We start from the raw sequence: 21,190 nt of genomic DNA, 5'->3' as shown, positions 1-21,190 counted from the left end.
AATATCAAATAGAACATCATGTAGAACATTATTTTAAAATATGCAAAGGAGACTTTGAAATCACCAGTATAAACTGCAGTGGAACCATGGTTTTCAAACTTCTCCGTTGACAAACGTTTCGGAACTCGAATGCTGGAAGTAACTGCTTCAGTTTTCGAACACTTTTCAGAAGTCAAACATACCACATGGCTTCCGTTTTGAGTTTCCCTATTGTATTGATGCTTCCGTATTGAGTTTTCGGTTTTTGAATATTTTTGAACTCGAACGGTCTTCCGGAACAGATTGCGTTCGAAAACCGGGGTTTTTGAAAAAAGAAAAGAAACACGCCCAACTTCTACACGCCCGTCTGGGCTGGCTTGCTTAAAAGCAGAAATGTTTTGATCTGACACCCGGGAGTCACAGTTCAACTGAACTTTTGTCTCTCAGGTGCATATTGCTCTCGCATCCTTTCTGGAGAATACAAAGTAAGCAAGGCGGCCCCAAAATGTCCAGCTTCTCGTGTTTGCTGCTCTCCTTGCAGGGTGCATGTAAGTCGCATCCCCTCACCCGGAGGACCCTTGCCAGTTGGGGGGGGGGCTCCTGGGGGCGAGGGCAATGGAGGAGGAGGGAGGGAAGGAGGGAGAGGCGGCTTCGCAAAGACCAGCAGGAGCCGGGAAGCGGGCGGCCAGGCGGCCTAGTCCTAGAAGGACCAGGAGAGGTTTCCTGTCTGAAACCTGGAGAGCCTCTGCCAGTCAGTGTAGACAGTACTGGCCTAGGTGGACTAATAGTCTGATTCAGTATAAGGCACTTCCTGTGTTCCTATGAAACTTCTTTTTCCTTCAACGGCAGGGTGGGGAGGGGCGCAAGACTCCCCTCTTGGCCTTACTGTTGAGGTCCAAAGCAGACCAGAGCAATACGTTTGGTACCAGCTTGGCTCAGGAGTTGCCAGGTTCTTGGCTCTTTTTATGTGAATTGCCCTGAGGCCTCTGGGTATAGGCCGGAATAATAATAATTATAATAATAATGATAATGATAATAATAATAATAATAATAATAATAATAATAATAATAATAATAGCCACAGGTGAGAACTGAGTGAAGACTGAGGACCAAAGTTCGACAAGCCACCCCAGAAAGAGCTTCACGTGTCCCACACCAGAGGTACTCCCCCTCCTCTAGCGCCCACAGTAGATGGTTACTTTTTTTGAGCAGACAAAGTCGCATCCTGCATTCAGATTTAAACTAGTCCTCAAACTCCTCTAACCAGCCTGGTTTTGTTGTTTTTTTTTAACCAAAGGGCTTCAGGAATCCCTTTTTGGCATAACTACAGTTTGCAGGAATCTTAAAAGTTAAAACTGGCTTATGATGGCTTTAGCCTGCGATGGAGGTCCAGTCTAATTACAGTCTAACAGTATTTCTTTGTTCTTTTCAGGGGCAGCCGTGATAATCCAAGTCCCTTCATCCCCAGTCCAGGCAGGGCCACACTCTAATGTATCCCTGCCTTGCCACTTCTCCTTAGACCCTCCCAGGCCCATAAACGTTGATTTCCTGATTGTGAGATGGTCGCTGAGAGGAAAAAACGTTGCAAAGTTCGATACCAACATCACAGTGTTTAGACCGAGGGGAGCGGTGCTTGATGCGACGCGGCTGCCAGAGGGAAACGCCACCCTCTACCTCTCGGACGTAAGGGAGGAGGATGCTGGGGAGTATACGTGTTTTGTTCTCCATACTCCTGACAGTGCTGAAGGGAAGGTGGCATTGAAAATAGAAGGTAAGGGAGGCAAGGCGGCGGATGGAAAACCTTTTTGAAAGCACCAAACATATTTCACATTAAAGTACTTGATGTAAAATACCATTTTAAAGGACATCCTTTGAAGCGCTTCACATTAACTCCAGGCTAAACAGACCTGACAGGGCCCTAGTTTTATTCATGTATCTGCCTCATTGTGATACAAAGCAGCTGGGCTGTGTCTATTTCTACAAGAGAATAAAATGTGCGGTTGCTCAACGCCGCTCTGCACCCTTGCCTTGGCTCCCTATGGTCCGTTGCTTAAGCACTTTTCTCCCAGCCCAGCTCTGATAACCAGATTTGAACCATGCTGGAGGCAAAGGAATAGAGAGGTGTAGCGAGGAACACCTCTATGTTCACTTTTCTGTAAGACAGACCCCACACACTGCACCAGAACAGGGCAGCTAAACTAGAATGCCAAAACCAAGTCCTGCCACTTTTACATCAGTCATTGGAATAAACCTACCTGTGGAAATCATCTCTCCTTTCTCTGGGTACTACAACCAACTTCACCATGACACATGATGACCAGCAAGAGATCCTTTTCAATGGTGGCTCCTTGCCTTTGTCATGCTCCAGGGCAGCCTGCCTAGCTCCCACATCAAGATATTTTAGGCTCCATGCAATACTACCTTGTCTTCTCTGGCTTTAGAAATGCTTATTTGCTGAATGCTTACAGCATGGTCATAAAAGTCCAGCTGAGTTAACTGAAGCTTACTCCCAGGTAAGTGGGTATCAGAATTGCAATTTGTACAGTTCCGTTTCTTGAACTGCTGCAACTGTGGTTTAATGGTTTTTATTTTGTATGGTGTAAATATTGTATTTTTATCTTTTATCTGAATTAGATTTCTGGCCCATGAGACAATATGGCTGCTGATGGTGTGGGCCAGAAATTTTTAAATAAATAAATACTTATAATTTGGGTCCCACGGTGCTCCCTCGGAAATAATTTGCCTATTTGAAGCACATAACACTGGTTCTCTCTCAGCTGTGTAGGCTGCCATTATACTTCCCAGCATTTTTCAAGATGCATATCTTGATATCCTAAATTGGTTAGGGCCGTGTATTACAGGGAACACCAGCTCGCATTCAAGCCTACTCCTCTGGAGATGAGGCTTTGGGGAGAGCTGCAGTTTCATGTTCCATCATTTAGAGATGTTCATTGTAAGGAAAGAGAGCAGGGCCTCCTTTGTGGTGGTGCTACAGAACTGAGATGTGACCTCTCAAGAGAGGCTTGACAAAAGCACGCTTTGACAAATATCATCACCATTTATTTATTTATATCCCACCCATCTAGGTGGGTTTCCCCAGCCACTCTGGGCAGCTCCCAACAGAATATTAAAAACACAATAAAATATCAAACATTAAAAACTTCCCTAAGCAGGGTTGCCTTAAGGTGTCTTCTAAAAGTTAGATAGTTGTTTGTTTCCTTGACATCTGTTAGGAGGGTGCCCTCTGCCTGGTTCCCTGTAACCCCACTTATTGGAGGGGGGGGAGCCACCAGAAGGCCCTGAGCACTGGACATCAGAGTCTGGGCTGAATGATGGGGGTGGAGACGCTCCTTCAGGTACACTGGGCCAAGGCCGTTTAGGGCTTTAAAGGGCAGCACCAACACTTTGAAGTGTGCTCAGAAATGTACTGGAGCCAATGTAGGTCTTTCAGGACTGGTGTTATACGGTCTCGGTCGCCACTCCATCACCAATGTAGCTGCTGCATTCTGGATTAGTTGTGGTTTCCAGGTCACCTTCAAAGGTAGCCCCACGTTGAGCGCATTGCAGTAGCCCAAGCGGGACAGTCTTCCAGACCTTGAGGGATGGCATAGTGGAGATACAGGACTGCAGCTCTTACTGCATTTGGGGGCAGGCCAGGCAAGACTTGGGGCTAAGAGGATAGTGAATAATTTAAAGGCCACCTAATGAGTTCATGGGCAAGGTGAGATTTGATCTGCAGATTACTAGTGCATGTTTTCAACCATGGCTTCTACGCCAACTTTCTTGTACTGAGAGCTGCCTTTTATCGCAGAAGGGAAGCGGGAAGTCATATCCATGCCATACATTTAAAGCACACTTAACTCGTGTGGCTTCCGGTGAAGAATTCTGGGAACTGCAGCTTCCTGCTCACATATCTAGTTCCCAGCACCCTTTAAGCTGCCCAAGCTGTCCTAACTCTCCTCTCTCCCTCCAGCTCCCCCACGCCTAACACTCGGCCCCACAGGAGTGCCGCTCGGAAAACCAAGCACTTTGACATGTACAGCATCCGACTTTTACCCTGACGGTGTCTCTGTGAAGTGGCTGCGAGGCAGTGAGACTCTGAAAGTTGACTCGCCCCCTGCCAAGCGTGGGCCCAATTACCTCTTCTATGCACAAAGTGTCCTGGAGTTCACACCACAAATCTCTGACGCTGGTGTTGCCTTCTCGTGCCTCATCCAACACCAAGCAGCAAAAGACCCAATCCGTCAAGATATTGAGCTGAAGGTGGTAGGTAAGTGGGAGCCTTTCCTGTGCAACCTGGAGTCCTGAAATGCCCATGCTAAGCACAGTTCCCCCTTAGTGAGACCCAGTTCTGACTCACACTCTGTACCCTGTTCTGCCACTGCTTGTTTTCCTCCTCAAAACTCTGTATCCCTTTGCTCTAAACAGTAGTGTCTGCTCCATGATAAAGAATCCTGCTGAGGTGGGTGAAGGCCCACCCAGTTAAATTTGCTTCCACACTAGGGCCCCTCATGATTGCTAAGGCACCACTTTCCTGCAAATCAGCTGGAAATCACATTAAAATGGTGGCTTCACACACTACTTAACATGGTGCTATAATTAGCAAAAAGGCGTAATGTACTCCATTTTCAGAGATGGGGAGCCTGTGACCCTCCAGATGTGGATGGGCTCCTGCTCCTGTCAGACCTGGGCAGAGAAGCCAATGGTCAGGATGATGGGAGTTGTAGTCAAAGGACATTGGAGAGCCACACTTTCCATGTCCTTCCCTCACAGGACCTGTAGTGAGGTCCGTCTGGCGCCTCCATTGACCTCTTCCCCCCCAGGCTGTGATGGACTAGAATGGCATTTTTACTCCCTTTAAAGGGAGCGCATAGGTCTGACTAAAAATACAGTCGTACCTTGGAAGTTGAACCGAATCCATTTCAGAAGTCTGTTCGACTTCCAAAATTTTTGGAAACAAAAGAGCAGCTTCTGATTGGCTGCAGGAAGAGATTGAACCTGAGACCTTCTGCATTCAAGGCAAATATTCTGGTGCTGAGCTGCTCTGGTGTAATGCATTTCATACAACTGTGGCCTTTAGAGACTGTTAGGTGGGTTGCCTTTATAATCAGCAATGTCTCCCTCAAGTGGCCTTCACCAGACTTGCAGGACCTCAAATCTTTCTTCTCCTCACAGCTCGCCCAGAACTTCATATGCTCACCAAGCCACCAGGGAAGACGTTCTTGGTAGCTGAGTGCCTAGTGTGTGGGTTTTACCCACAAAATGTTACAGTGCAGTGGCTGCAAAATGGGGAGCCGATACAAGGGAGAATATATGAGTCGGAAGTTGAACAAAATCCTAATGGGACGTTCTCAACCGGAAGCGTCTTCTTCCCACAGCAGGGCCATTTTGCAGCCAGTTATACCTGCCAGGTACATCATGAAGCACTGGAGGCACCACTGGAGGAGATGATCCCCTGGGAGCCAGAAGGTGAGGGAAATGGAATCACCCACCCCTCATCCCCAGAATGTAGTACCAAATTACAATGGCTAAAACTTAAACCTGCATCTCCAACTGACTCTCCTCCAGCTCTAGGATACTTTGGATCACCGTTGACTTGGCTTCTAGGATCTCTGGGACACCTTGTGGGACTTGGCATGGGAATTGGAGCGACTTTGATGTACCAAAGGCGCAGAGGTGAGTTGGGGCTGCTGAGAGTGGTGGCAGAAAGGGCAGCAGAGTCGGTGGGGAGGCAAAGCTGCAGTGCTGGGGCACGGGACTGCAGATTGCAGTTTGGAGGAACCTGATTATTGCGTTCTCTCTCTCTCTCTCTCTCTCTCTCTCTCTCTCTCTCTCTCTCTCTTAGCAGCCAAGTATAAGCAAGCTGAACTGAATGACCAAACCCTCCTGAAGAAGACGTCGAAAGTCAGGAGGGAAAATCAAGATGATGTTTTTGTTATTTAACAGTCCATGGAATGAAATTTGGGCACAGGGTTGTTCCAGGCAATGCAATATTGTTCCATTTCATTATGTATTTCCTTAAAAATGCATTTCCAGTATGATAATTGCAGGAGGCTTCGTTTTAAAGACAAGACGATTTAAATAATTTAAATTCAACCTTCCATTCTATAATTATATACATATAGTAGAGCTCTGCACTCTTTAGAAATTCAAAGAAACCAAGGAGGCTTTTAAGATGGATATTATAATTTGTTAGTTTCAGGGCTGTGCCTCTCCCAACTCAGGGTCCCAAACGAGACCAAGGAACACCTGATCCAGCCTGATCTTCATACTGATGAACAGTTGTGTTGTGACATACAAAAGAGTGCCTAGCTTGAGGGTTCGGTTAATGTTTAATTAAGGTTAATAAACCCTTCATGTCAGGAAGGAGGTTGGGGAACAAGAAGTAGCATCTCCTTGCCTCCCCGCTCAGACTGGAGCATCGAGAGCAAGAGGGTTCAATCCTGCCTGGTGCTACTTCTCCAACACATCCCCCACTCTGCCTCTCCTCTTTCCCCGTCATTTCCCTCCCTGTCCCAGTTTGTGTGTGATATGATTTCTTTTCTCCTTTAGTTTTTCGCCTTATACGCTGCATTATCTGTATGGCTATATTTTAGCATCACCTGGACCAAGTTATGTTTCTTGTTTTTTGTCTTTTGAATTCTGTATGGAAAAACAGATTTCAATAAAGTGTTTAAAAAAATAAATAAATCCCCAATTTGTAGTAATTCAGATGTAGGAGAAAATAATTGACAGCAGCAGTGCCTGACGTTGGGCAAAAGATTCTTGCAATGCAGTGTCTTCTCGGGGTCCTTTCCAAAACTTCAATTCCACAATTCTATGAAATCATCTGTCCTTGAAACAGCATTAAATTATGCCCAGGGGCTCAATGCTTCTTTGGGGAACAGCGCACTATCCCAATGCCCACCTGCACCACAATTTGTGGGTGCCTGGCCTCTTCAAGGGGAATTTGTGGGGGCTGGGGCACTCAGGACCCCAGGGAGTTGGCAAATAAGTTCCCAAATGGGTTCCCAAATAAGCTTTGGGCCGCTACAAATCATTCTAAAGAGAGAAGGAGATCTGTGACTGCCAGCTGCTTATGGCAAACTCTGCCTCTAGTTTGTGACCTGCTCTGCCTCTGCCCTGCCATTTTGTGACTGTTAGGCCTCAATAATCCTCAAAGCCGGAAGCAGAAAGTTTTGAGAACACGGCGCTTGATCAGCCATCGAAAAATTAAGTGACGTTATCCCCTCGGCAACCACTTTTTAAAAGCAGGTGTAAACTCATTCTATTTTAAATTATATAACAACATTCGTATATACCACTCGGTTTTAAGAAAACCTCTAAGCGGCTCACAGAAATATCTAACAGAACATCAGGAAGAACATTATTTTAAAATATGCAAGGGAGACTTTGAAATCACCAGTATAAACTGCAGTGGAACCTTGGTTTTCAAACTTCTCCGTTGACAAACATTTCGGAACTCGAATGCTGGAAGTAACTGCTTCAGTTTTCGAACACTTTTCGGAAGTCAAACATACCACATGGCTTCCGTTTTGAGTTTCCCTATTGTATTGATGCTTCCGTATTGAGTTTTCAGTTTTTGAATATTTTGGAACTCAAACGGTCTTCCGGAACGGATTGCGTTCGAAAACCGGGGTTTTTGAAAAAAGAAAAGAAACACGCCCAACTTCTACACGCCCGTCTGGGCTGGCTTGCTTAAAAGCAGAATGTTTTGATCTGACACCCGGGAGTCACAGTTCAACTGAACTTTTGTCTCTCAGGTGCATATTGCTCTCGCATCCTTTCTGGAGAATACAAAGTAAGCAAGGCGGCCCCAAAATGCCCAGCTTCTCGTGTTTGCTGCTCTCCTTGCAGGGTGCATGTAAGTCGCATCCCCTCACCCGGAGGACCCTTGCCAGTTGGGGGGGGGCTCCTGGGGGCGAGGGCAATGGAGGAGGAGGGAGGGAAGGAGGGAGAGGCGGCTTCGCAAAGACCAGCAGGAGCCAGGAAGAGGTTTCCTGTCTGAAACCTGGAGAGCCTCTGCCAGTCAGTGTAGACAGTACTGGCCTAGGTGGACTGATGGTCTGATTCAGTATAAGGCACTTCCTATGTTCCTAAACAACTTATTTTTCCTTCAGCAGGAGGGTGGGGAGGGGCGCAAGACTCCCCTCTTGGCCTTACTGTTGAGGTCTAAAGCAGACCAGAGCAATACGTTTGGCACCAGCTTGGCTCAGGAGTTGCTGGAAGGAGGTGTACAAGGCACCATCCAACTGTCTAAGGGACTCCACTCCAGATTTGTGTAGGGTTTGACCCTTAGCCATTGCTGAAGATGTCCCACAAGGGAGTTTTTTCCTTCTCCTAGATGGGCCACCTTCCCAGATTGACGAGCCCCATGTGCCCCTCACTTCCCTCTATAGCTGGAACTTTTCTTCACACGCTGGGGAGATCTCTTAACACACTGAGGGTTTGAGACCCATCAGCTACCCTCACCTCATTTAGCTGGCCAGTCGAAGCCTTTCCCAGGTTGTGGCTACTATCGCCTGCTGACAGCTTCTTGGCTCTTTTTATGCGAATTGCCCTGGGACCTCTGGGTATAGGGCGGTATAATATTAATAATAATAATAATAATAATAATAATAATAATAATAGCCACAGGTGAGAGCTGAGTGAAGACTGAGGACCAAAGTTGGACAAGCCACCCCAGAAAGAGCTTGACGTGTCCCACCCCAGAGGTACTCCCCCTCCTCTAGCGCCCACAGTGGATGGTTACTTTTTTAGAGCAGACAAAGTCGCATCCTGCATTCAGATTTAAACTAGTCCTCAAACTCTTCTAACCAGCCTGGTTTTGTTTTGTTTTTTAACCAAAGGACTTCAGGAATCCCATTTTTGCATAACTACGGTCTGCAGGAATCTTAAAAGTTAAGAGTGGTTTATGATGGCTTTAGCCTTTGATGGAGGTCCAGTCTAATTACAGTCTAACTGTATCTCTTTTTCCTTTTCAGGGGCAGCCGTGATAATCCAAGTCCCTTCATCCCCAGTCCAGGCAGGGCCACACACTAATGCATTCCTGCCTTGCCACTTCTCCTTAGACCCTCCCAGGCCCATAGAGGTTTCTGCCCTGAATGTGAAATGGTCGCTGAGAGGAAGAACCATTATAATGTGGCATGGCAGCATTTCAACCTTTAGACTGAGGGGAGCAGTGCTTAATTTGCAGTCGCTGAAAGAGGGCAATGCCAGCCTCTGTCTCATAGATGTAAGAGGCGAGGATGCCGGGGAGTATACGTGTTCTGTTAGCCGTACTCCTGATATTGCTGAAGGGAAAGTGGCATTGAAATTAGAAGGTAAGGGATGCAAGGCGGCGGGCAGAAAACCTTTTTTAAAGCACTAAACATATTTCACATTAAAGTCCTTGATGTAAAATACCATTTTAAAGCACATCCTATGAAGCGCTTCATGTTAACTCCGGGCCAAACACGCCTGACAGAGCCCTATTTCGATGATGATGATGATCATCACCACCACCACCACCATCATCATCATTTATACCTTGCCCATCTAGGTGGGTTTTCCCAGCCACTCTGGGCAGCTTTCAACAGAATAATGATAATGATAATGATAAAGCGATCAAACATTAAAAATTTCCTTAAATAGGGCTGCCTTCAGATGTCTTCTAAACGTCAGATAGTTGCCTATTTCCTTGACATCTGATGGGAGGCTGCTCCACAGGGCGCCACTACCGAGAAGGCCCTCTGTCTTGTTCCCTGTAACCTCACTTCTCGCAGGGAGGGAACCGCCAGAAGGCCCTCAGCGCTGGACCTCAGAGTCCAAACTGAACAATGGGGGTGGAGACGCTCCTTCAGGTATACTGGACCGAGGCCATTTAGGGCTTTAAAGGTCAGCACCAACACTTTGAATTGTGCTCAGAAACGTACTGGGAGCCAATGTAGGTCTTTCAGGACTGGTGTTATACGGTCTTGGTCGCCACTCCGTCACCAATGTAGCTGCTGCATTCTGGATTAGTTGTGGTTTCCAGGTCACCTTCAAAGGTAGCCCCACGTTGAGCGCATTGCAGTAGTCCAAGCGGGACAGTTTCCCAGACCTTGAGGGATGGCATAGTGGAGATACAGGATTTACTGCATTTGGGAGCAGGCCAGGCAGGACTTGGGGCTAAGAGGATAGTGAGTAACGTAAAGGCCACCTAATGAGCTCATGGGCAAGGTGAGATTTGAACTGCAAATTCCCAGTGCATGTTTTCCACCATTACTTCTGCTCCAGCTTCCTTGTACTGAGAGTTTCCTTTTACTGTGGAAGGGAAGAGGGAAGTCACACCCATGCCATACATTTAAAGCACACTTAACTCGTGTGGCTTCCGGTGAAGAATCCTGGGAACTGCAGCTTGCTGCTCACGGAGCTAGTTCCCAGCACACTTTCAGCTGCCCAAGGAGATGCTCTCCTAACTCTCCTCTCTCCCTCCAGCTCCCCCACGCCTAACACTCGGCCCCACAGAAGTGCTGCTGGGAAAACCAATAAATTTGACGTGTGCAGCATCCGACTTTTACCCTGGCCGTGTCTCTGTGAAGTGGCTGCGAGGCAGTGAGACTCTGAAAGTTGACTCGCCCCCTGCCAAGCTTGAGGCCAGTTACCACTTCTATGCAGAGAGTGTCCTGAACTTTATACCACAAATCTCCGATGATGGTGTTACCTTCTCATGCCACATCCAACACCGAGCAGCGAAAGACCCAATCAGTCAGGATATTGAGCTGAAGGTGGTAGGTAAGTGGGAGCCTTTCCTGTGCGACCCTGGAATCCTGCCCCCCCCCCTGCCCATGCTAACTCCCGGGGCTTTTTTTTTGATCCGGAACTCAGTTCCAGCACCTCTCAGGTGGGCGCCATGGCCATTGTTAAGAGAACAAGGGAGCTGTTCATGAGTTCTGGCACCACATTTTCTAGAAAAAAGGCATTAGGAACCACTTCCCCTTCTTAATGAGACCCAGTTCTGGCTCTCTAGCCTGTTCTGCCTCTGTGTATTTTCCTCCTCAAAACTCTATAGCTTTTTGCTCAAACCAGGTTGTGTCTCCTCCATGATATAGAAACAGTCAAGAATTTCTTTGCTGAAGTGGATGAAGCCCCACCCAGTTGAGTTTGCTTCCACACTAGTTCCCTTCAGCATTGCCAGATACATCTAGGCCATACATTTAAAGCACATTTAACAGACACTTGGCCCCACAAAGGTGCAGCTGGCCAAACCAAGCACCATGATAAAAATAGACTTGAAATTGCTTAGTTTTGCCCTTGGCAACATGTTTTTCCCCACCAACAGGTTTTCCCCAGCAACAGGTTACCTTGGCAACAGACTTCTTTATTAGACAGGCTATGAATGAGAGCCGGCTGGCTGTCGCTCTGCCCAGATGCCTGAGGAGCACAGAGAAGGAATGATTCACTGTACTTAGTTTTTCTTTATTTTCCTCAGGGCAGCAGTTGTAGAAGTTGCCATGTTAATTCTTCAATAAATACTTTAAGCAGAACTGGAATGGGTGAGGTGTTTATTCCCACATGGGAATTCAATAACAGATGAGCTGAACTGAGAAAGAAGATTCAGGAAGAATTTCTGGGCGACTCCACTGAATGAAAACGGAATCCCAAACGACTGGCATAGTGCACTGATGTGCCATACATTTAAAGCACATTTAACGGATATTGCTTTGTCTGAAGAGTCCTGGGAACTGTAGCTTGGTGCTCACAGAGCTACAGTTCCCAGCACCCTTTAACAAAACACAGTTAAGCTGCCAATGGAGATGCTCTCCTAACTCTCCTCTCTGCCTCCAGCTCTCCCACGCCTAACACTCGGCCTCACAGACGTAGAGCTCGGTGAACCAAGCAACTTCTTGTGCGCGGCATCTGACTTTTACCCTGGCAATGTCTCTGTAAAGTGGCTGCGAGGCAGTGAGACTCTGAAAGTTGACTCACCCCCTGTCCAGGAAGGGCCCGATGGTCTCTTCTATGCAGAGAGTGTCCTGGAGTTCACACCACAAATCTCTGATGCTGGCGTTACCTTCTCATGCCACATCCATCACCAAGCGAGAAAAGACCCAATCAGTCAAGATTTTGAGCTGAAAGTGGTAGGTAAGTGGGAGCCTTTCCTGTGCAACCTTGAGTCCTGAAATGCCTATGCTAAGCACAGTTCCCCGTCTTAGTGAGACCCAGTTCTGACTCGCACTCTCTACCCTGTTCTGCCTCTGCTTATTTTCCTCCTCAAAACTCTGTATCCCTTTGCTCTAAACAGTAGTGTCTGCTCCATGATAAAGAATCCTGCAAGAACTTATCTGCTGAAGTGGGTGAAGGCCCACCCAGTCGAATTTGCTTCCATACTACGGCCCCTCACGATTGCTAAGGCACTGCTTTCCTGCAAATCAGCTGGAAATCGCATTAAAATGGTGGCTTCACACACTACTTAACATGGCACTATAATTAGCAAAAAGGCTTTACGTTCCCCATGTTTGGAGATGGGAAGCCTGTGACCTTCCAGATGTGGATGGGCTCCAGCTCCCGTCAGACCTAGCCAGGAAAGCCAATGGTCAGAATGATGGGAGTTGTAGTCAAAGGACATTGGACTACATTGGAGGGGTATAAATGATGATGATGATGGTGATGATGATGATGTCAGGAGTGCAACTCTTAATTTGACTTGGGGAAAATGATGGCATGGGAGGAGAATATCAGACTTCTTAAGGCAAACTGCAGCTATTCAATAGTGACTTTTGTTGGTCTCAGGATATAGTTGGACTTGGACCGGTGTCCATCTAGCGCAGTATTGTCCATGCTGCCTGGCAGCAGCTGTCTGGCTTTCAGGAGGCAGCTTTTCTCAGCCCTGCCTGCAGACACCAGAGATTGAACCTGAGACTTTCTGCATGCAAGGCTCGGGGACTGAGCTGCTCTTGTGTAAGGCATTCACACAACTGTGGACTGTTCAGAGACTGTTAGGTGGGTTGCCTTTATAATCTGCAGTGTCTCCCTCTATTGGCCATCACCAGACTTGCAGGACCTCAACATCTCTTTCCTCTCCTTGCAGCTCGCCCAGAACTTCATATGCTCACCAGGCCGCCAGGGAAGACGTTCTTGGTAGCTGAGTGCCTAGTGTGTGGGTTTTACCCACAAAACGTTACAGTGCAGTGGCTGCAAAATGGGGAGCCGATACAAGGGAGAATATATGAGTCGGAACTTGTACAGAATCCTAACGGGACGTTCTCAACCGGAAGCGTCTTCTTCCCAAAGCAGGGCAATCTTGCAGCCAATTTTACCTGCCAGGTACATCATGAAGCACTGGAGGCACCACTGGCGGAGACGATCCCCTGGGAGCCAGAAGGTGAGGGTGTCAGGGAACTGCCATCGGCTCAGGGGGGAGAGGGGAAAAGCTGATGGATTACAGAGAGCCCCCAAAGATCGTGGGAAGCAGCTCCTCCTCAGTGGAGGAGAGTAACCACGCCTCCAGTGGAGAGGAGCTTCAGGGCTCGGAGGAGGCGAGGCGGTGCCAGGCACCCCAAGAGGGGAGGCACAACTGGGCACCAAGAAACTACTTTGCTGGGAAAGGTTTAAGGACCGCCCACTCACGGATTCTGCCAGCCATGGGAGAGTGGCGCTCTGGACAGATAAAGTTTATTTTGGCATCAAAAGCAAGGCTTCACAGCCGAGCAAGGAGGCATTTGCCTGCTTGCTCTCGAGCAACCGCTTGGAACCTTAACAGAGGGTGATGGAATTACCCACCCCTCATCCCCAGAATGTAGTACCAAATCACATTGGCCAAAACGTAAACCTGCATCTCCAACTGACTCTCCTCCAGCTCTAGGATACTTTGGATCACCGATGACTTGGCTACTAGGATCTGCGGGACATGTTGTGGGACTTGGCTTGGGAGTTGGAGCGACGTTGATGTACCAAAGACGCAGAGGTGAGTTGGGGCTGCCTGGAGTGGTGGCAGAAAGGGCAGCAGAGTCCATGGGGAGGCAAGGCTGCAGTGCTGGGGCACGGGACTGCAGATTGCAGTTTGTTTGTTTTTTGTTTTTTTAATAATAATTTTTATTGCATTTTTTCCAAATTACAGATAGAAAAGAAAGAACATAAAAAGAAAGAAAAAGACAGAAAATCTCAACCATTTCATCAACTTATTTCAGAATTCTATCGGACTTCCCCGCATCTCCCGCATAATGCATTCTTAACAATAAAATTTATCAGCAAATTATAACCTTGTTTCATATGTTTCTTTTTTACTTTCAATTGCAGTTTAAGTTTAAATCTCTTGTTTTCCATTTACTCTTAAAATATAGCATATTGTCATTTTTACCCATTTAAACCTTAATTCTTTCATAAAAATTATCCAATTTCTTATATAAACCACTTTTGTTGCTGGGGCTAACATTCCAAATCATACGGCATCTTAAAGTTCATATAACTTATAATACTTTTGCAAATAATCCTTAAATTTTTTCCAATCCTCCTCCATAGCTTCTTCTCCCAGATCTCGGATCCTTGCAGTCATCTCGGCTAGTTCCATGTAGTTCATCAGTTGCGTCTGCCAGTCCTCCAGTGTGGGCAAATCTTGAGTCTTCCAATGCTTAGCGATAAGAATCCTTGCTGCAGTAGTAGCGTACATGAAAAGAGTTCTATCCTTCTTTGACACCTTCTGGCCGACAATGCCCAGGAGGAATGCCTCCGGTTTCTTAGGGAAGGTGTATTTAAACACCTTTTTTAACTCGTTATATATCATTTCCCAGAAGGCCTTCACTCTTGGGCAGGTCCACCAGAGGTGAAAGAATGTCCCTTCAGCCTCCTTACATTTCCAGCATTTATTATCGGACAAATGGTAAATCTTAGCAAGCTTGACTGGGGTCATGTACCACCTGTATACCATTTTCATAATGTTTTCTTTCAAGGCATTACATGCCGTAAACGTCATACCGGTGGTCCATAACCTTTCCCAGTCCTCAGACATGATGTTATAACCAATGTCCTGAGCCCATTTTATCATGGCTGATTTAACTGTCTCATCCTGTGTGTTCCATTTAAGCAGCAAGTTATACATTCTCGATAATAGCTTGGTCTTTGGTTCTAACAATTCTGTCTCAAGTTTCGATTTTTCCACCTGGAATCCTGTTTTTTTATCTAGCTTAAAAACCTCATTGATTTGGGCATAGTGAAACCAATCTTGCACCTTACCCTTTAACCTTTCAAAGCTCTGCAACCTCCAATTGTCTCCAACGTTCTCTATTATTTCCCAATATTTCGGCCATCCGGCCTCCATATTGGGTTTTTTCCGAGCCTTGGCCTCTATTGGTGATACCCACCTCGGACTTTTGCTTTCTAATAAGTCTTTGTATTTTTTCCAGACCATAAATATTGCTCTCCTGACAATATGGTTTTTAAACATTCCATGTGTTTTTGCCTTGTCATACCACAAATACGCATGCCAACCTAACGAGTTATTAAAGCCTTCCAGATCCAGGACATCAGTGTTTTCCAACAAAATCCAATCTCTCAACCAGCAGAAGGCTGCAGCTTCGTAATATATCCTTAAGTCCGGCAGGGCAAATCCCCCTCTCTCCTTTGCATCAGTTAGTATTTTAAACTTTATTCGGGGCTTTTTGCCCTGCCAGACAAATTTAGAGATATCCTTCTGCCACTTTCCAAAACATTCCACTCTGTCCACAATCTGTAAGGCCTGAAACAAAAACAACATCTTTGGCAAAACGTTCATTTTTATAGCTGCAATTCGGCCTAACAAGGATAACTTCAGTCTTGACCAAATTTCTAAATCTTTTTTAACTTCTAACCAACATTTCTCGTAATTATCTTTAAATAGGTTCAGGTTCTTGGAAGAGAGATTGACCCCCAGGTATTTCACTTTTTTAACAATGTTTAGTTCTGTTTCCTTCTGAAACTCTTCTGTTTCAGTAGCTGTCAAATTTTTCCCTAACACCTTAGTTTTTTGTTTGTTCAACTTGAAACCCGCCACCCGACCAAATTTCTGTATCAGTTCTAAAACTCTTTTTGTACTAGATTCTGGCTCCTGTAATGTTAAAACCAAGTCATCTGCAAATGCTTTCAGTTTATATTGTTTCACTCCGACCCGTATTCCTTGTACCTGCCGATCCTTCCTTATCATGTTCAGCAAAACCTCCAGGACTGAAATAAACAATAAAGGGGACAGGGGGCACCCCTGGCGTGTTCCTTTTTCAATCTGAAGTTCTTCTGTCACCACATTGTTCACTATCAACTTAGCTTTTTGTTCGGAATAGATTGCTTCTATTCCGTTCTCAAACCCCCTTCCCACTCCCATCCCTTCCAAGTTTCTCTTCATAAATTTCCAAGAAATATTGTCAAAGGCTTTCTCCGCATCAATAAAAATTAACACTGCTTTAGTGTTAATATTTGTTTGTAAAAGTTCCAGAATATCGATAATGTTCCTGGTGTTATCAAACAAATGTCTACCAGGGAGAAAGCCTGCTTGGTCCTTATGAATTACTTCATTTAAAACCTTTTTAAATCTATTTGCCAAAATGTCTGCAAATATTTTGTAATCCACGTTCAGGAGTGAGATGGGACGGTAATTCTTGAGTTGAGTCTTTTCAGTTTCCACTTTAGGTATCAGAGTGATGAATGCTTCTTTCCACGTATCTGGTGCCCTCCCTCCCCCCATAATCTGGTTGCAAACCTCCAGTAATGGTTGTGTCAAGTAGTCCTTTAACATCCTGTAGTACTTGGAGGTAAGTCCATCAGGGCCTGGGGATTTGCCTAACTGCATGTTCTGTATGGCAACCTCAATTTCCTGTTGTGTTATTTTACAATTCAAGATTGATCTCTTCTCTTGAGATAATTCTGGTAGACCATTATCTTTCAGAAATTGTTCTATCTCAGCCACTTCCTCAGGCCCTTGGGTGTACAGTTTTTTGAAATATTTCTGGAAGCACTTTCTAATTTCTCCTGGTTTCTGAATATTTTTGCCTTCACTTCTAGATTGGTAACATAGTTTAATTTTTGTCTCTTTTTCAACTGCCAAGCCAACAGCTTCCCACATTTATTCGCAGATTCAAAAGATCTTTGGTTCATTTGTTTAATTTTCCATTCCACTTCTTGGTTGATCAGTTTCATATATTGTGACTGGTGAAATTTAATTTCTCTTAAAGTCTCTTTTGATTTTGGATTTAGTCTTAATTTTTTCTCTCCGGCTGTTATCTTCTCTAATATCTTATCCTTTTTCCCATTCCAAAGTTTTTTCTTGATCGTATTTTGTTGTATCAGAAACCCTCTCATAACAGCTTTACTTGCGTCCCAGATTATTCTTTTTTCCACCGAGGTGTTGAGGTTAATTTCAAAGTAGTCCTTTAAAGTTTTTTGGGCCTTCTTTACAATCTCTTGATCTCTTAGCAGGTTGTCATTCATTTTCCATCTGAAGGAATCGGCAGTAGTAAATCTCATTTCTATTTTCATAGCGTTATGGTCGGAGCATGTCTTTGGGCAGATTTCTACTCTTGTGGTCTTAGGTGCCAGACCTCTAGTTGTCCAGATTTGGTCGATTCTTGTCCATGACAGATGGGCCTCAGAAAAGAAAGTTCCTTCTTTACCTAGGGGGTTTCTCGTCCTCCATAGATCAATCAAATCCATATTGTCAGTTAGTTCGAAAAAAGTCTTTGGTAGTCTTCCATCTTTGGTCAGGTTCTGGTTCTGTGACTTATCCATATAGGTAGAGACCACCCCATTCATGTCTCCCATCATAATGATGTTAGAATAGTCCAGATAATCCAGTAATGTCTCATGAAGCTTCTTGTAGAATTCTGATTTCCCCTCATTTGGTGCGTAAATTCCTAATAACAAGACTTTTTCTCCTTGGATTTGTATTTCAATTGCCAGGATTCTTCCTTGTTCATCTTTAAACAAAAATTTTGGTAATAAATTCTCTTTTGCATAGATCACCACTCCTCTCTTTTTAACTCTGTCTGATGAGATAAATTCTTGGCCTAGTCTTTTGTTTATTAACACTTTCCTGTGAAGCCTGGTCACGTGGGTTTCTTACAGACAGATTATATCCAAATGTTCCTTCTTCAAAATATGAAAAATCCTTTTGCGTTTCTCCGGGGAATTCGCGCCATTAATATTCCAACTATACAGCTGTAGAGACATCCTGTATTAATCTGTTGTTGCTCTTTATGGGGTGTCTTCTTTCTTGTCTAAATCCGAGGGTGCTGGCACTTTCCCAGACTCAGGTGGAGGCCAAGGACCTGCTATTCCCTTCTGCAGGTCTTCTCCGTGGTCGTGCAGAAACTTCTGGCTGTCCTCTTTCGTTTTGATTTTAATCTTCTTTCCTGTGTAGTTGAATGATAGGCCTTGTGGAAACTCCCACCTGTAGGGTATTCCGTTGCTTCTCAAAAGCCCAGCTAGGTCAGTGTAGTTTGATCTGAGATCCAGTAGTTGTTTAGGAATATCCTTGTAAATTTGAGCTCTTCTGTCCTGGATCTCAAGTGCTTTCTTAAAATGTAGGTCAAGTAGTTTGTCTCTCTCTTGCTTGGTCCTTAAAATGATCAAACAGTCTCTAGGCCTGTCCTTCCTGGCAACTCTTCCCAGTCTGAATGCAGTTGTTATTTTAAAATCTGTATCTTCTTCTATACCCCAGAATTTAGAAAATTCTGCTGTCAAAAAACCAGTCAAGTCCTCTTTCTCAATCTCTGGGATAGAGCGTAATCTCAAATTATTTTCCCTGTTTCTCAGTTCCACCATAGACAGGTAGGCCTGCTGGTCGCTGACGTGTTTGTAAAGCGGCCTTACTTCTCCTTTCAATTCATCCACTTTCTGAATTGCTTGGCCTGCTTTTTCATTCGCAGCCTCGGCCAATTTCCGATTTTCAGATGTGGCGTCCTTTAAACTCCCAATATCTTGTGAGTGCTTAGCCACCTGTTCAGAAAGTTTAGTAATTGAGGATGTAGCTAGGTCAATTTTAGCAGTTTGGTCGTCAACCTTTTTGTTCAAAATTGCAAATTGTTGTAGCATTTCCTCTAAAAGAGTTCCAGATCCCCCTGCTGCCATATCCTCAGTTGTTGGCTGTTCAGCTTCCTTAGATGGAGCTGTTGCTGAGGATACAGCTCCCTGTAAAACAGCAGGGACTGAAGATCTGCGAGCCTGGGAAATCAAAGTTGTTTGTACTAATTGGCCTTTTCCTGCTTTCGACGCAGCTCTTGTTTTCGGTGGACCACTCATCCCACACCTGCCTTTGGATTCAAGGTCAAACTGTCAAATGTTCCATGAGAAAGACAGGCCTCAAAGTAGATAACCAAACCACAGAGAGTCAAAACAAAGTTGGTTCTCAGGAATTTGTAAATCCCAAACTCCACTAGAGGGAGTGTTGTTACAGTTCAGGAAAGAAGGAAGAAGGCTCAGTCGCCATTAAAGTTCCTGCAGTTAAGTAAATTAACAATAGTCCTCAAAGAAAACTTTTTTTCCCACTGGCAAAGCCCTTTCAATATTGTCCCAGTAGTTTATCTGAAGATGCAAGATACAGTTATTTAATTGTATCCACCAATAATGCCTCTATGTATCCGTTTCAACTTTGTATTTGTATCCACAAAGAAGCTTTTTACCCCCTGCAAGCCCGGGACTGGGGTTTTTAAAGTTTTAAGAGTCCAATAAGGGAGAGGATCCTCAAGTAAAGTCAACACAGTAACAGATAGAAAAATAAAAGCTTGCCTTTCCCTTCAGTTACCAACTCCACCAGACGCATGAAGCTTCCCGTCTTTAAATCCCTTTTCACTGCTTCCAGCTTGTCAGTTCCTTTGCCTTTGATCTCTAAGCACTACCGGGAGACGGACTTCCTTTTTCTCGTCTCCCGCTTTCAGCCAAATTTTTACTTTGTAGTCCCGAAATTAATACTCTTCCTACTCACGAGTAGATGATTTAGAATCCAATTCTTAAGGAAGAAAGGTCGGCGCTCATCAGCAACAGCCGCGCGGCTTCACTCCCGCAGAAAGAGCGATGAATCCACAGCACCGCTTCCCCTCCGCGCTTCCGGACCCCCTTACGGGGACCCTTCTTCGTTTTGGGGGTCGCTCTAGGTGCCCGCCGGATCCCACGGCCACGAGCTCGTTCTGCTCGTGGTTTATCTTAATGGGTCGTCGCTTTGCCGCAGCGAACGACCCTTTTCTACGGAGCCCCTCTTCGCAGCGCAAAGAGGACCGCCATTACTTATTTCGCGCCGCCTCCGGAACTGCAGATTGCAGTTTGGAGGAACCTGATCATTGCGTTCTCTCTCTCTCTCTCTTAGCAGCCCCGTAAGCGCAAGCTGAGCTGAATGACGAAATCCTCCTGAAGAAGATGTTGAAAGTCAGGAGGGAAAAGCCAGATGAAGTCTTTGGTATCTAACAGTCCACAGAATGACATTTTGGCACAGGGTTGTTCTAGGCAATGCAATATTGTTCCATTTCATTATGTATTTCCTAGAAAATCTATTTCAAGTATGATAATTGCAGGAGGCTTCATTTTAAAGTCAAGGTGATTTAAATCATTTGAAATCAACCTTCCATTCTGAAATTATATACATATAGTAGAGCTCTGCACTCTTTGGGAATTCAAAGAAACCAAGGGATATTGAGGCTTTTAAGATGGATATTATAATTTGTTAGTTTCAGGGCTGTGCCTCTCCCAACTCAGGGCCCGAAACGAGCCCAAGGAACACCTGATCCAGCCTGATCTTCATACTGATGACCAGTTGTGTTGTGACATACAAAAGAGTGCCTAGCTTGAGGGTTCGGTTAATGTTTAATTAAGGTTAATAAACCCTTCATGTCAGGAAGGAGGTTGGGGAACAAAAAGCTGAATCTCCTTGCCTCCCCGCTCTGACTGGAGCATCGAGAGCAGGAGGGTTCAATCCTGCCTGGTGCTGTTTTACCAACACATCCCCCAGTCTGCCTCTCCTCTTTCCCCATCATTTCCCTCCCTGTCCCAGTTTGTGTGTAATATGATTTCTTTTCTCCTTTAGTTTTTCACCTTATACGCTGCATTATCTGTATGGCTATACTTTAGCTTCACCTGTACCAAGTTATATTTCTTGTTTTTTGTGTTCTGAATTCTGTATGGAAAAATAGATTTCAATAAAGTGTTTAAAAAATAAATAAATCCCCAATTTGTAGTAATTCAGATGTAGGAGAAAATAATTGACAGCACCAGTGCCTGACGTTGGGCAAAAGATTCT

The 21,190-nt window shown here is 45.2% G+C and overlaps 1 gene segment (V, D, J or C); it reads left to right on the top strand.

Moving 5' to 3' along the window:
* The first annotated feature begins 396 nt into the window (after positions 1 to 396).
* On the top strand, positions 397 to 21,167 carry LOC308572723 (Ig gamma chain C region-like). The segment is given in 7 exons: positions 397 to 527; positions 1,412 to 1,750; positions 3,953 to 4,249; positions 11,788 to 12,084; positions 13,031 to 13,324; positions 13,799 to 13,906; positions 20,267 to 21,167.
* Positions 21,168 to 21,190: the final 23 nt, after the last annotated feature.

The sequence above is a fragment of the Podarcis bocagei genome (genome assembly GCF_964188305.1).
Source record: "Podarcis bocagei genome assembly, chromosome: 13".
Classification (NCBI taxonomy): domain Eukaryota; kingdom Metazoa; phylum Chordata; class Lepidosauria; order Squamata; family Lacertidae; genus Podarcis; species Podarcis bocagei.
This window is presented reverse-complemented; position numbering and strand designations above follow the sequence as displayed.